This window comes from Vicugna pacos, chromosome 9 (genome assembly GCF_048564905.1).
Source record: "Vicugna pacos chromosome 9, VicPac4, whole genome shotgun sequence".
NCBI lineage: Eukaryota > Metazoa > Chordata > Mammalia > Artiodactyla > Camelidae > Vicugna > Vicugna pacos.
Window position 1 is genome coordinate 523,660 of NC_132995.1, and position 15,251 is coordinate 538,910.

Consider the following 15,251-nt stretch of genomic DNA (forward strand, 5'->3'; position numbering starts at 1 on the left):
ATGCCAATCTCAAGTAGTAGGTCCCCAGCTACTTCTCTCCAACTTCTCTGCAACTTGCCTACAAATTGGAAGTTCTAATGACCTCCTCCTCCTTGGATCCAATTACTTGCTAGAGCGGCTCACAGGAGACAGAGAAATATTACCTATTTTACCACTTTATTAAAGGATACGATATAGAATACTGACGAAGAGCCAGATGGAAGAAATGCATGGGGCAAGGTACGGGTAAGGGGCAAAGAGCTTCCATGCCCTCTCCAAGTTCAAGTGTGCCACTCTCCCAGAATCTCTATATGTTCACCAATTAGAAAGCTTTCCAAACTGTCCTTTCAGGGTTTTTGGAGGCTTCAGAGCATAGGGACAGCTGATTGAATCATTGGTCACCAGTGGCTGAACTCAATTTCCGGCCCCTCTACCCTCCCCAGTGCTCAGGACTGGGAATGAAAATTCAAACTCTCTGATCACGTGGTTGGCTCCACCGCCAGCCCACCAACCCCATCCTTAGGTGCCTTCCAAAGGTCACCTCATTAAGATAACAAAAGACACCTCCATTGCTCTTAGAGGGAATATTTCAACGGTTTTAGGAGCTCTGTGTCAGAAAGGGGATGAAGACCAAATATATATTTCTTATTGTAAATTATCATATCACTCCTGGGCGTTTTGCCATTAAGCCCAGTCTACATTCCACACAGCTCTAGCCGACAGAGAATTTGTCCCTAACAACACTCCAGCATCTATTCCACACTGTGTGAGCTAATGCAATCTAACTGGTTCCCTTTACCATGTCCAATTACCATTGTTTGAAGGGTGGATTTACATGCCTTCTTTTATACAATACTTGGTAGTGGAAACATTCCCTGATTAGATACGTTTCCATCCCCACAATGCAACTGGATTGTTCACACATACCAATTTTCCCACCAATTTTTATCTCAATTCAGTCAACTTTTATATCCCTAAGTTATTAACCAAAGCAAAACACCCAACCCCAAAAAACAATCAAACAAAACCACCACAACAACAAAACAATGCAGAAGACTGCAGATAAGAAAAGAGTTCATCTGGGGTCCTAAGAATCGCAAATTAGGATACACAGATTCCAGTAAAACCAAAAGTGAAACTAAGCAGGACCCTGTGGGACCTCCCAGGGTACAAATGCTTTCCATGTCTCCCTGCCCCTTTTGCTCCTTGTTTGTAAGAAATTGGCTTCTTTCAGCCTTTCACTGTTGGCAAGGATATGAAAGAACTGTGTGTCTCATACACTATTAGCAGGAATACAAAAGACCATAATCTGCAATTTCTTAAAAAGTTATCTACCCACCTACCCTGTAACTCAGGCACTGCACTGCCCCGCCCCAAGTTAACACAAGTTAAATGAAACATATGTATATGAAGAACTAAGTCCAAATAACTTAGCAGGTTTATTTGCAAGAATCAAAAACTGGAAACCATTCACAAAACATGCATAAAAAGATAGAAGAACAAAGGAACAGTGGTACACCCACAGACTTCTCAGCAATACAAAAAGAACCAACTACTCATTTAAGCACCATTGATGACTCTCAAAATGAGTAAGCCACATGAAGCTACTCAAAGGAAAAAACAGCAGACACTTTATGAGAAGAATTATATACAATTCTAAAATGGAAGCTAATCTATTATAATGGAAAATAAACCAATGGTTGCCTGGAGGGCAGAGACAGTAGACAGAGACCCTATTAGATGGAACGAGTAAACCAAGAGAGGGAGAGGTTCATTATTATGATTGTGATGATGGTTTCATGGATTTATATGATTGCCAAAACTTACCAAGTTGTCAAGTTTAAATATCAACAGTTTGCTGCATGTCACTTATACCTTACTAAAACTCTAAAAGTATGATTTAAAATAAGAATTTCGATTTCCTACAATTCTGGACCATCAGTTTGGCAAACCTATACTGACTCCACCATTTCTTCCCTCATGCCCTAGGAAGGACACCTTGCCTTAGTGGTGGCAAATATCAGAAGCAACGAGGCAATTTCCATCAGAATTGATAGGAAGGCAGGCTGAGTTACAAAGGGCCCTCACTATCCTCATTTTCCTGCACAGCAACAGATCTGAGGTGAACACTCAGAGATGCTATAGGAATCCACAAAATATTTAGAATTATTTCCTCCCACAAAGAACTCCCTATACAAGAGACTTAGTTCTAGAGTCCATGAGAATTTCTGCACCTGCTCATCCTTCACAACAGTAGTGACTGGATCATTGTGGAGCCCCCTTCAAAGAAGGCACACTCCAAAAAGCTTGTGATGGTCTCTTCCCCTCCCTATAAATCCAGTGTTTCTGTAACAAATAGGATTTCCTTGCCCATACAATCACAAAACCTATGATACCGCTATCTGGAATTCTGAACTTTTGGGTACATGGCTCCACTGCAGGACCTGGGGAACAGATTTCCCTCACCAGCTGGACACAGTGCAACATCCCCCATGAACAAGACAATTTCTTCCTGCCTTTGGAAACACTGAAGGTTATCACAACTGCTCCTCCACAGACTGACCTCTGAACCAACAAAATACCAATGCATCCAGGCTACAGATAAGGACCACAAATCCCCAGTCTTTTCTTGGAGGCCTCGGGCAACAAGGCCAACTAGGCCAACACTACAGAGAGGTATATTCTGCCATCATACTGTCCCTTCTGAGGCACAGAGTTTGGGATCCCTGAGGAAAGCTGTTCAGCCCTGATTGTTGGCAGAACCCAGTTGTCTTCAAATCACCACAATGCACAGAACCCGAAGATTAAAGGAGTTTAAAGAGTAAGGCCTCCATTTTCACACAAACCAGTAAAATGAGAAGCAGGCTGTTCCTGGGCTGGAGACGTGAAGGGAGGAAAATCCCATCACAGGAGTCATGCGAGACCAACAATATCCCTGAAAAAAGCAGTCTCAGTTGCAAGTCACCAGCAGAGACCTCTAGGCCAAAAACTGGTCAGGTCAGTGATGTAACCCATCACAGAAATTAGAAAGAAAGGAGTGAGTGCTCAGGCTTCTTACAAAGGCTCCCACAAATGGGGCATCAAGGTTTCCTTCCCTGGTTCAGTGATGCATGTCATGGGCACCTGCCATGCGGTGCAACCTGGCAGTGATGTAAATCTGGTAAGCGTCCTGGGCAGGTTAAGAAGTGCAATGCAGCTCCCATATACCTGAAATTTAAGTGGTTTATTACATGTATGAATTCAACACAGCAGACAGCACCCTCATAAGGAATCTCCCTAGTGTTTTAGTAAGCCATAACCCATCCCTGCACAACTATTCTTTTTCTGAAGTGAACTTTGTGGTATCCAATAAAAGACTGAAGGCTGTGAACTCTCCAGTGTGTAATGAGGTTAGAGTTTTCACTAAAGGCTTCCCACATTCATCATATCCATAAGGCCATTATCCAGAACACTATGGTGTTCTATGAAACTGGGGTTGTAGGTAAAAGACTTCCAACATTTCCTACAACTTTAGGACTTCCTGTAGTGTGAATACTCCTGTGTTTAATGAGCCTGGAGTTCTTAGCAAAAGACTTCCCACATTCACTGCACTCCTGCAGCTTTGATCCAGGTGAGTTCTCTGATGTTGATGGTTAGCTTTGGCTAACAAATTTCCCAAATTTTCTTTACTTAAAAGGCCTTTCTCCAGTGAACTCTGATGTCGAAGGAATGAAGAATTTTGGGTAAATGCTTTTCCATATTTGTTGCACTCATAAGGCCTTTCTCCGGTGTGAACTCTCCTTTGTTTAATGAAGGTAGAATTATCAGCAAAGAATTTCCCACATTCATTGCACTCATAGGCCTTGAACCAGAGGGAAGTCTCTGATGCTGAGAGAGCAGAGTTTTGGCTAAATGATTTCCCACATTCACTGCATTTATATGGCCTTTCCCTGGTGTGAACTCTCCAGAGTATGATGAGGTGAGACTTCTTGCTGAAGAATTTCTTACATTCCCCACACTCATAAGGCCTTTCTCCAGTGTGAACTTTCCAATGTTGAAGGAGGGCAGAGCTTTGGCTAAACGATTCTGCACATACATCACACCCATATGGCTTTTGTTTCAGGTGAACTCTCATATGTGTAATGAGGTTGAAGCACTGGGTAAATGATTTCCCACAGTCCATACACTCATAAGACCTATTTCTAGTGTTACCTCTCTGGTGTTCAATGAGGTTGGAATCTTTGTTAAATAATACCCCACATTTCCCAGGTTCAAAAGTTCTTTCTCCACTGTAAACTTTCCAATGTTGACTGAGATTATAGCTTCTCTCAAGTTCACCGCATATAAAACATCTTTCTCTAGTGAGAAGTCGCTGGAGCTGAACAAGTGTGTGTTTGGGGCTGAGGGTTTTTGTGCATTCTCCCCATTTATGATAAGTTTCTCCCTTCTGAAAGGCCGCCCCACACTTGGTTCTGCTGTTTGCCCTCTCCCAGGAGTGAGTGGCCTGTTGCTGGAGGAATTGAGAGCTGGCCAAGAAGTCCTTCCCAACCACCCTAAAGAGTAACGGCTTCCCTGACCCATGTCATTTGCAGCTCTTCACAAATAAGGTTGTAGGCACATCACCTCTGGGGATTTCTCCCCAGTGCACTACTTCTGATGCTGATGAATGTTTGCAGTGACATTAATGGTTGTTTCTGACATGTCCCATATCTGTATAATTTCTCGTTTGACTGCATTCCTTGATATTCATCCAAGAGCAAAATGTCTCTTAATATCAGGACACAGATGTCACAGGGGTGGGCCTTTTTGGAAGACAGATCTGCCTTGGGAGTCCTGACCTGTGACACTCTGAACAGAAATACTCTGCTCAAAAGAAGCCTTCTCATTCTCTGCTTCATGGCAACAACCTGAAAGCAAGAAATGTCGGTGAAGCACACACTGACTTTAGTGGGAGGGGCAGCCCTCACACAAGTGTGTGTTTGACAAACTCATCAATGAGTTTGTGTGAGTATTTACAAGAACAGTGAGTTGGGTTCAGGTGGCTGAATGATGTGGCTGTTTAGCAATATTGGGTTATAAGGACCACAGGACAGGGAAGGCCATAAGAAGGAAAAGACACAATTATGTGGTATGCCACAGGGAAGGGAAGCAGGGTGTAAAATTACTTTCTCTGCAAACAACTCTCAGCAAGATCTTGTCCGCCAGTAACACATGACTGCAATGTAGATGGGTATTTCCAGGCCCAATAAAATATGACTGCAACAGAGCAACTGTCAGTCAGGGATGTTTTAAGAATGGATACATGTTTGATTACAGAAAATACCTGGGCCAACGTGAGAAACAGCACAGATACAGCCCTGAGAAAACTGAGTGATACAGGGAGTGCAGAGATGTGACGATTAGCCATAGGCTGAATTAACAGTGGAAGAACCTCAGGAGAGAAATGACAAGTCAGCACTGTCAAGAATGGAGCAAAAAATGCAGAAATAAGGTATGGCCTCTGGACATAGCATCAAAATACTAGTCAAACAAAATAAACTTCTGGTATCACTTGAACACAGGATTGACATCATGCACCCCCACAGGGTACTACTGTACAGAAGCAAGTTCCCTCGGAGCCCTTTTGGCTAAAAGTCTGAACTCATATCCGTCCCGTGAACAACCAAGGGCTCGCCACTCCACTTCTGAAATGAACAAGTGTATGGGACCTGGATGATGCAAACACCAGGGGAAAGACACAACATACAAGCAGCTGACCCGTACTCATCACATCACAGCCCAGAGGAAACAAATCTAAATATTTTTAAGAGAACTTTGGGTCTCGCAAGAACAGTCCATGGTCCACATCAGAGATGTAACTCCTGGCACAGGCAGTCGAGAGGAAATGTCAATGAGAAGGAGGAAGCAGAATCTGAGGCACACACAGGCCTTGGATCTGGACAAGGTCATACAGCCAAGAAGAGGGCACGTATAGTGGGATATATCAGGCTGAATTCAAGACTCCTGACTCTGGATCCTTCCAGGGAGAGCTGCAGGGAAGCAGATACTGGCTCTTAAAGGAGAACAGATGGCAGTGCAAACACCTCAGCCCAACCAACCACAGCAGCTACCCAGGGAACTGGGGACAAAAGCAATGACCATGGTCCTGATGTGAGAGGGACAGACTTGTTACTGGGGAAAAGGAAAGGGCAGAGAATAGCTCAGGGCATGGGGAAAGGTTTGAGGTTCTTACCCAGGGAGGTTCTAAGTGCCAAGTTCTCCAGAATCACATCACAGTACAGGCATCTCTGAGCCTCATCAAGGAGACCCCATTCCTCCCAGGAAAAGGTCACAGCTACATCTTTAAAGTTCACATCTTTAAAGTTCACAGTGACAAATGAAACCACAAACAGTCTACATCTACGGAGTCAATCCATTTCACCACACGTCTACCCTATGACCACCCAATGCCCAAGCCTCAGAAGCCAGAGGAACAACCAGGCCCTGGCACCACTGGTGTGCTTGTCTCCCCAGGGGCCCACTGATCACTGGGTATTCGGTGGAAGGATATATACCTCATCTAAAGGCCTGGCAAAAAGGATCCACTTCCTCTTGCCAAACAATTCCCCTGCTATGGCCACTGTCATGTAATTATCAATGCAATGCCCTAGACCATCAGACATGCTCCCTCTCCAAGCACACATCACTCTTCAGACTGCACATCCCTCTGTCTCCGTATCCCACAGCCACATGACTATGGCCACCACCACCTCACTGCTGCACACCATAGGCATCCCCTATGTTACTTCCTACATGTTACTTGTAATTAAATCACCCTCCTAACCCCACCACAGGGTTATGATGGTGGCCTAACACCAGACACCTGAGACTGAACAGATGAGCCCAAAAGCAGTTTACTAATTACATAAATTCACCACTCACCACACAAAGCCGCAAGAGAGCTGCACTCCAGAAGAGTAAATAAACAAGGGCTGTGCGATGCAACCTTTGTAGGATGAAGAGGTTGGGATATCCATGGTTCCCACAGCAGGATGTGACTGGCTTACATAATAATTCTGGAGGCTGTTGGGGAACTGATACCTCCTACAAAGAGGTAAGCAGGAACTGTACCTTGTTTCCTTTGTAAAAACGGTTGTTAGGTTAGGAGACACTACCCACAGGAACACAGTGGGGAGAGAAACCTGCATGCACACTATCTGAGGGCACCCAGGTTTTACCCAGTGTCAAGGAAGCACATCATACTGGGTTTAGGCCTTACACCAGAAGTTGGCAGACAGCACCCACAATACAATTGACAAAGTCAAACAGGATCCAATATGACCACAGACCTCCCACAAGTCCCAGTAGCAGTGTCAGAAATCATTTATAAAGGCCTTACTGCATAGCTCTGATCCTTGCCTCAGATTCAGATGTACAGAAGCACAAGTGGATCTCAGATACCCAGAGTACCGTGCTACTTCTGTGCCACATGAGCTGTCCTTCAGCGGTGGCCTTTCTCCTCTCCTTTACCTTCATTCAAACCCTAGCCCCATTAATGGCCCACCCCAAGCCTAGTGATTCTCATAGACGATGTTATTTGCTCACGACCGTATACATCAGGTTGAATGAAACACCCCAGGCACCATCAAAGTCCTCACAAATCTTGGTGAGCCTATCAAGTGGTTGAATGAGCACCAGCTCTGCCTGAGTGAATATGCGTGAATTACCCCTTGCTTCTAAAACCACCTTATGTCCATTCTTCTCTGGGAAGCCCTGGTCACCTGCCAGACTATCTCATACACCAAAACTTCATTGCCGTTTACCTACGTTTATGAAGGCTGACATCATCACCCAGGTATCTAAGCCAGAGACTCAATCCTTTGCCCCCACCCCCCACACCTCTCCCCCTACAAGTTTTGCCACCACAACCTTAAGTTTGCCTCTCCTAAATGTGACCCACTGCTCCCTCATCTTGGGCCACCCTGTAATCATACTTTGGATATCATACCTGAATCACTACCAAGAATTCCAAACCTGTATGTTAGCTGCTCATTTGATGCCTCCACTCAGTGGTGTCCGAAATACCTCAGATTCTTAAACATGGTCAAAACAAAGCTCCTGTTAACCCCAGCGAATGTTACACCTGCAACCAACTTGCTCATCTTAACTGATGCAGCTTCCATCCTACAGTTGCAAAGCCAAGGTCATCGGTAACTTCTGTGTTTCACTCCCTCGCTATCCACCAAATTAGAAAATCTAGTGGTCTCTTTTAAAAATATGCAGCCAGAATACAACCACATTTCCTAGGGCATACCCTGCTCCATTAACCCTCACGTGGACTACGGTAGTGGCCTCCACAATGATGGTCTTTCCTCTCTCAAGCCCACAGTCTGTTTTCTACTTTAAAGCCAAATGAAGCCTGTTAAGGCTTTGGTCCTTCACTTCCCTCCTGTGAACCAAACCTCTAGTTACCTCTACAGCACACACCTAAGTATCTCAGGCAGTCATTCCTCTCTTGACTCCTACTCACCTGGTATTTATCTGTACCTGAAAGAGAGACCTGTGGTTCCTGAACATTCCTGAGCTCAATTTTACCTCTAGGTATGTGCAAATCCTGGAACCACCTCTTGGGTTAACCTTCCACATCTGTTTACAATGGTTGTCAGAAATGGGAGCACCTCCGTATAACCTCTGGCATGGACTTAGAGACCTGGGTTTGGATCTGAGGCTCGCCAGACTAACGGAGGCAGGGGAAATCGCATGAAGCATCTCAGGACACAATCAATTCCAAAGAACATGGAGGTGGGAGTCCGGCCAGTGAGGCAGTGGGAAACCCTCTACTTCTCTGTGCAGGTTCCATAATCCGTGAGAACCTGCGTCAAGAGGTAGGCCCTAAAGGAATGCGTCCATGCTGGGATTCTACCGGCCCCTGCATGTACTCCGGTCTGGCCCTGAAGCCAGGTGACCGAAGGCTGGCTGACTGACCGCCGGGCCTCAATGCTCAGTGTCCGCTGTTACCAGCTGTGTGGCCTCGAACCGAGGTTCAACCTCCCAGCGCCTAAATGTCCTCATCACCCCCCTCCACCTTGTTCTTCCTTTAAACAGCTCGTGGGAACGCTTTGACCTCTGACGTATCCGCCCTTTATTCAAAATTCCCCGAGGCCTCTAGAATCCTCACAACAGGGTACAACCTGCGGCGGCTTTCCAGGATTAACCCCGCTAACACTCTGTTCCCTGCGAGCAGAAGGCGGGCCCCAGGTTTCCCGACCCCCCGCCTCAGCCCGGCCTCCAGGCCTCCGCACCTGCCGGAACCCCGCCTGGGGGCCCCTCCCCGCGCCGTCACACCGTCTGTCAGAAACACGGCCCCGCCCGCGGGCGCCTCCCCGGCCTGGACCCCGGGGCCCGGGCCGCAGGCACGCGAGCAGGCGCCCCGCACTCGCGGCTCTCGTGTCCGGCGGGAGAGGGCGGTGCGGGCCCGGAGGACGCGCGTCCACCTGCGGCGGGTCCCTCAGCGCGGCCGCCGCCATCGGGGTCTGAGGGCGGGCGCGGGGGTCCGTATGCCGGGCCTGGCGCGGGGTCCCCGGGCGGCGTGGGTCCTGTGCACGGCAACAGCGCCTCCTCTCGGACCTTCTCAGTACCGCCACCTCAGAATCGACCCGGCGCCCCAGAGCAGGAACAGGCGCAGAGCAGCTAAAATGGCCGCCACCGTGAGGAGGCGGGAACCTTGTGCCCAAACGGAAACGCCTTTTCCCGCCGCTTTGTCGGCTCAGCGACGCGGCCGCCGCGCAGGGCACTCTGGGTCTTGTAACTCCCACTTTCCAGCAGAAAAGGCCAGGGTGGCCGTCAAGGGGCGCCGGGAAACGACTGCTCCCTATCCAAGGCCAGCGCAGGCACTGGCCCTTTTCTAACGGCGTCAAACCTAAATTGGTACTGATTACCCAGACATTCAGGCTAAGAATTAGGATATCAAAAAATAAAAAATTAATAAACAAATAAATTAGGATTTTTTTTCTTATTTTTTTCGGATATCAAATCTTTCCGCCATGGATTAGGATGACAAATCTCTTCCCAGAGGCCAAGGGCAGCAGTGCAAATTTGCACACATTTTATTAATTTCATCCTGAGTATCTGTAAGTTGTTTTGCTTTTAAGGCAAATATTTTTTAAAAGGTCCTTAATACCCTTGTGCTTCTATTTTGTGGAATTGTAATTTACTTCTGGATACTGATCTTACATATGACAAATTGATGAAGTGTCGTAAACACAGCATTCATGACATCTTATTTTTTAAAACTCTTATATGTATTTAATCAGACAATGATGAGATTAAAGATCTGTAAATGGTTTTCCAACTATTTTAATTCTTTATTGTCTGTCATAGAACCAGGTAGAATGTCTAGTAAGCACTAATACTGACAAGCTTGTTTGCTTGCTGATCTCAAACCAAAATTTGATTTTATTGCTAAAATTCTGGTTTATTGTAGTATTCTTTGGTAAGATTTGAACAGTTAATGATACAGATTTCTCTGCATGGTTGTGCTGTTTTCTGATGTGAATGGATTTTTTTTGCATTTAAGCTAAACATGTTTATAATTCATTAATATGTTGAATGCATTAGATGTGTTGTCTAATAATAAACCATTCCTCAATTACTGAGATGCTTTAAACTCGTACTACATTCAGGAAGCATAGCTGAACTTATTTTATAAATAAAACTTACTTGTTTATAAGTTTTGAGAATGCTATTCTAGCACCAGAAAATGAGTTGGGGAATATAAATCTCTGACAGATTTTGAGTAAGTTTGGATTCATTATGTCAGTGAACACTTTGTGGAACTCCATTTCTATAAATCAGGGTCTTTCTACAAATCTGTCAGATAACTTAAAAATAGGAAGCATCACATAGATTTGATATTTGTTAGTTTGATCAAGAAAGGCATGTCTGGGGGTTGACTTATTTATGGTTTTATTTTTTATTTTTTAATCAGCTTTACTGACTTATAATTGACTTAAAACTGTAAGGTATCAATATGAACATAGCACTGATTTAATATATGTATACACTGTGAAATGATTCCCATCTAGTTAACACATGATCACTTCACATATCTTGTGGGTGTGTGAGAGAACATTTAAGTTCTACTGTCTTACATACTTCAATTATACAATACACTGTTATCAATCATACTCATATTTTACATTAGATCCTCAGGTCTTATTCATTTTATGCCTGAGTTTCTTTCCTTTCACCAACCTTACCCTGTTTCTTCTACCCCACATCACCCTAGTAACATTTATAGTTTCTAAGTTTGACTTTTTAAGATTCTGCGTGTAAGTGATACTATACAGTATTTGTCTTCCTGTTTCACTTACTTCACAGCACAATGCCTTAAAGATCCATTGATGTTGTCACAAATGGCAAGAGTTCCTTCTTTCTCATGGGTAGGCAGTATTCCCATTATATGTATTTAAAACATCGTCTTTATCCATTCATCCACTGATGGACACAGATTGTTTCCATCTTGGGTATTATGAACAATGCTGTAATGAACATGGGAGAGCACATATCACTTCAATATCCTGTTTTCATTTCCTTTGGAATTATACCCATATGTGGAAATGCTGGATAGTACAGTAGTTCTATTATTTTTTTTTGAGGAAACCCCTACTTTTTTCCATAGTGGCTGCACTAATTTACATTCCCAGAATGAGTGCACAAGGGTTCACATTTCTCAGCATCCTCACTAACACTTGTTATCACTTGTCTTTTTGATGACAGCCATTCTAACATGTGTGATGTTATCACCTTGTTTGCGTATTTAGTAATGCTAAACACATTTTCATATACTTGTTGCCCCTTTGTATGTTTTCTTTGGAAAATGTCCACTGCCCATTTTAAAATTGAATTATTATTTTGCTATCAATTTGTATGAGTTCTTTGTGTATTTTAGATACTAGCCCATTGCATCCCATTATGTTCACTCCCTTTTTATTTTGCTGATGGTTTCTATTGCTGCATAGAAGCTTTTTAAGATGGAAGTAATCCCACTTGTTTACTTTTGCTTTTATTACCTTTGCTTTTGGTATCAAAAAAACAAAAAAACAATACCAAGACAAATGACAAGGAGCTTTCACCCTATATTTTCTTTTAGGAGTTTTAAGAGTTCCAGGTCACATGTTCAAGTCTTTCATCAATTTAGGATTGATTTTTGTGTAAGGTGTAAAATAATCTCATTCTTTTGTGTCTGTCCAGTTTTCCCCACCACCATTAATTGAAGAGACAATCCTTTCCTCCTTGTGTATTCTCAACTCCTTTGGTGTAAGTAAATTGACTATATATGCACATGCTTATTTCTGGGCTCTCTATTCTGTTCTGTTGATCTACGTAGTTGTTTCCATGCAATGGTGGGATTTAAAAGCATGTTTAGGGGGAGGATATAGCTCAGCAGTAGTGTGTGTGCTTAGCTAGCACAAGGTTCTGGGTTCAATCCCCAATACCTCCGTTAAAAAAAAAAGTAAATAAATAAAAATAAACCTAATTACTTCCCCCAACCAAAAGAAAACAATCTTAAAAAATTTTTAAAGCATGTTTAATTCCAAACCCTCATATTATACTGAGAGTATTATTGCACACTTCTAAAATTCAGTACACTCTGTAAATATTTATTGGGATTAAAGCTCATGCAATAAGCTGTCATGAGGCTGTGTCCTTCCCAGATCTCCATTCACAGAATCTTTACAATCAGGTCAAGCGTGTTTCGGTAAACAAAGAACTAAATGATTTCCAATTAACTAAATAGCTCACCAACTAACTTTTGCCCCAGTAGTTAGTCATAAGGCCATTTCTAACCCAGTCATAAACTGAATAATTTTATGATTAAACATTAATATAACATTCCTTGGTCTGGCGACAACAGCTAATCGATATTGTTAAGCAGTGAAGCCACAGCAAATGAATGTTTACTTAACACGCTGACCTGACTCCACCATGTCACATAGTTAGAAACTTCAAAGTGAGTGCTGACTTGGTTACGCAAACCTTGCCTTTCTCAATTATTTCATTTCTTTGCATTTGTCCCTCTTCATTTTCTATTGCACTGCAACAAATTATTATAAATTTAGAGGCTTAAGACAGTTTCTATAGACAACACATAGCAGGACCTCGGCTTTTATCTCCTCTGAAAATCTTTTGTAATTACTCCTTCCTGTTGAAAGAGTTTATCGATACAGTGGGATTAATATCTCCCATATTTGTTACTAATTTGTATTTGCTGCCCTTGTTTTTTGTTCCAATTTTTGTCTTCCACTTTTTCCTTTTCTGCTTTTCTTAGTTTATGATTCCATTTTCTCTTGTTAGAGTATCAGTTATACTTCTTTTTTTTATCTTTTGAATTATTGCCTAGGAGTCTGCAGTAAACTTTTGACAACTAATCCAAGTCCATTTTCTTTTATTTTACTTTTTGCAGGGAGGAGGTAATTTTAATTATTTACTTACTTTTTTGATGGAGGTACTACTGAAGAGTTAAACCCAGGACCTTGTGCATACTGAAAATATGCTCTATCACTTGAGCTATACCCTCCCCTCTAGTCTACTTCCAAATAACACCTTTCCGCTTCACAGTGTGCCCCATAATAACAAGTAATCCCAATTCTTCCCTCTACTCCCTTTTATCATAGATGTCATTCATTCCACTTACATAAAAGCATAAACATATACACAAAAGGTAAGCATGCACATAAGCATACATAACAGACTATCTTCTTGGTATTACTATTTTGAACAAATTGTTATCTGTTAGATCAATTAAGAACAAGAATAATACTTTTTTGAGAAATATTTTTTATTTTATCTTCATTTATTCCTTATTCGATCCTATTCTTTATATAGATTGAACTTTCTGACCTATATCATTTTTTTGGCATCTGTAAAGCTTTTTAAACATTTCTTGCAAGGCAAGTTCTATGGTCTGAATATTTGTGTTGTCCTTCCAAAATTTTGAGTGTGTTGAAAGCATGACTCACAAAGATGACAGTATTAGGAAGTAGAGTCCTTGAGAGAAGCTTCGGTCATAGCAAGTAGAGAGCCCTCCTGAGTGGGAATAGTGCCTTTGTAAGAGGCTCCAGAGAGACCCCTAACGCCATCCCTAACATGAGGATACACTAAGGCATGGACATGAACCAGGAAGAGGGTCATAGAGGGTTTTCGGGTTTTTTTTTTTTCATAGAAAGTATTCTACCATGAGGATTTTTCTATATTTAAGATCTATTTACTTTAAAGAAATTTTTTTTACAAGTAGCAAAGTCCCTCCATTTCTCCCCAGCTTTATACATGAATATGAAAAGCTCCTGATTTCCACATTGCCTGCCCCACCCCATCAGAGAATTCACCCACATGCGCAGCTTGACCTGGTACAACACAGCCACCGAAATCAGTAAGAAATACCTACATTGATAAACAAATCTATGGTATTTGGTTACAGCACCTCAAATAGACTAACATGGCAGGTTTACTGGCAACAAATGCCCTTGGTTTTTGTTTTGTTTTGGTCTGTTAAAGGGTTTGATTTCCTTGCTATTAAAGGATAATTTTGATAGTACAGAATTCCGGGTTGATATTTTTTTCATGTCAGCACTTTAAATACCTCACACCTCTCCTTGCTTCCATAGTTTCTGAGGAGATATTAGATAAAAAATTCTTAAATTTGTTCCTGAATGAATATTTTCCCCCTCTGGCTTCTTTCAGGATTTCTTATCATTGATTTTCTGTAATTTCAAAATGTCTACAGGTAGTTTTTGTACATTTCTCCTGCTAAGTCTCCTGGATCTGTGCTTCTTTGTCTGACATTAATTTTCCTCTTAACAATATGTCTTGGACAACACAATCCCTACAGACATTGAGTCTTTACTTTGCTCCAAAGACTGTATCTCTGATTCTTCCCTCAGAGGCTGAGACCTGACTTTTCACTTCACTGAGGGAATCCCAGTGTTTACACCACACACGTTGAGGGCAGGAGGTGGGGAGTTGCCAGCAGGTCACCAAGCCTATAGGTTGGAAGGGCTGTTCAGCACTGCTGAGGGACCAAAAAAGGGCAAGAGGGACCAGAATTCTGGGCAGGGCATCGCCTTAGGGATGAATGGTAGAAAGTCTACCCACAAAGGGAGAATTGGTTACGCAGTCAGAAGGGTCCTATCTAAACTGCCTTCGTAGGGCGCGAGACACTTCTATGTCTCCTAGGTTCCTGCCCTACTCCTAACCTATTACTGCCCCACCACTACCAAGATCACACTCTACCCAGACTCCATATACCTGACTAC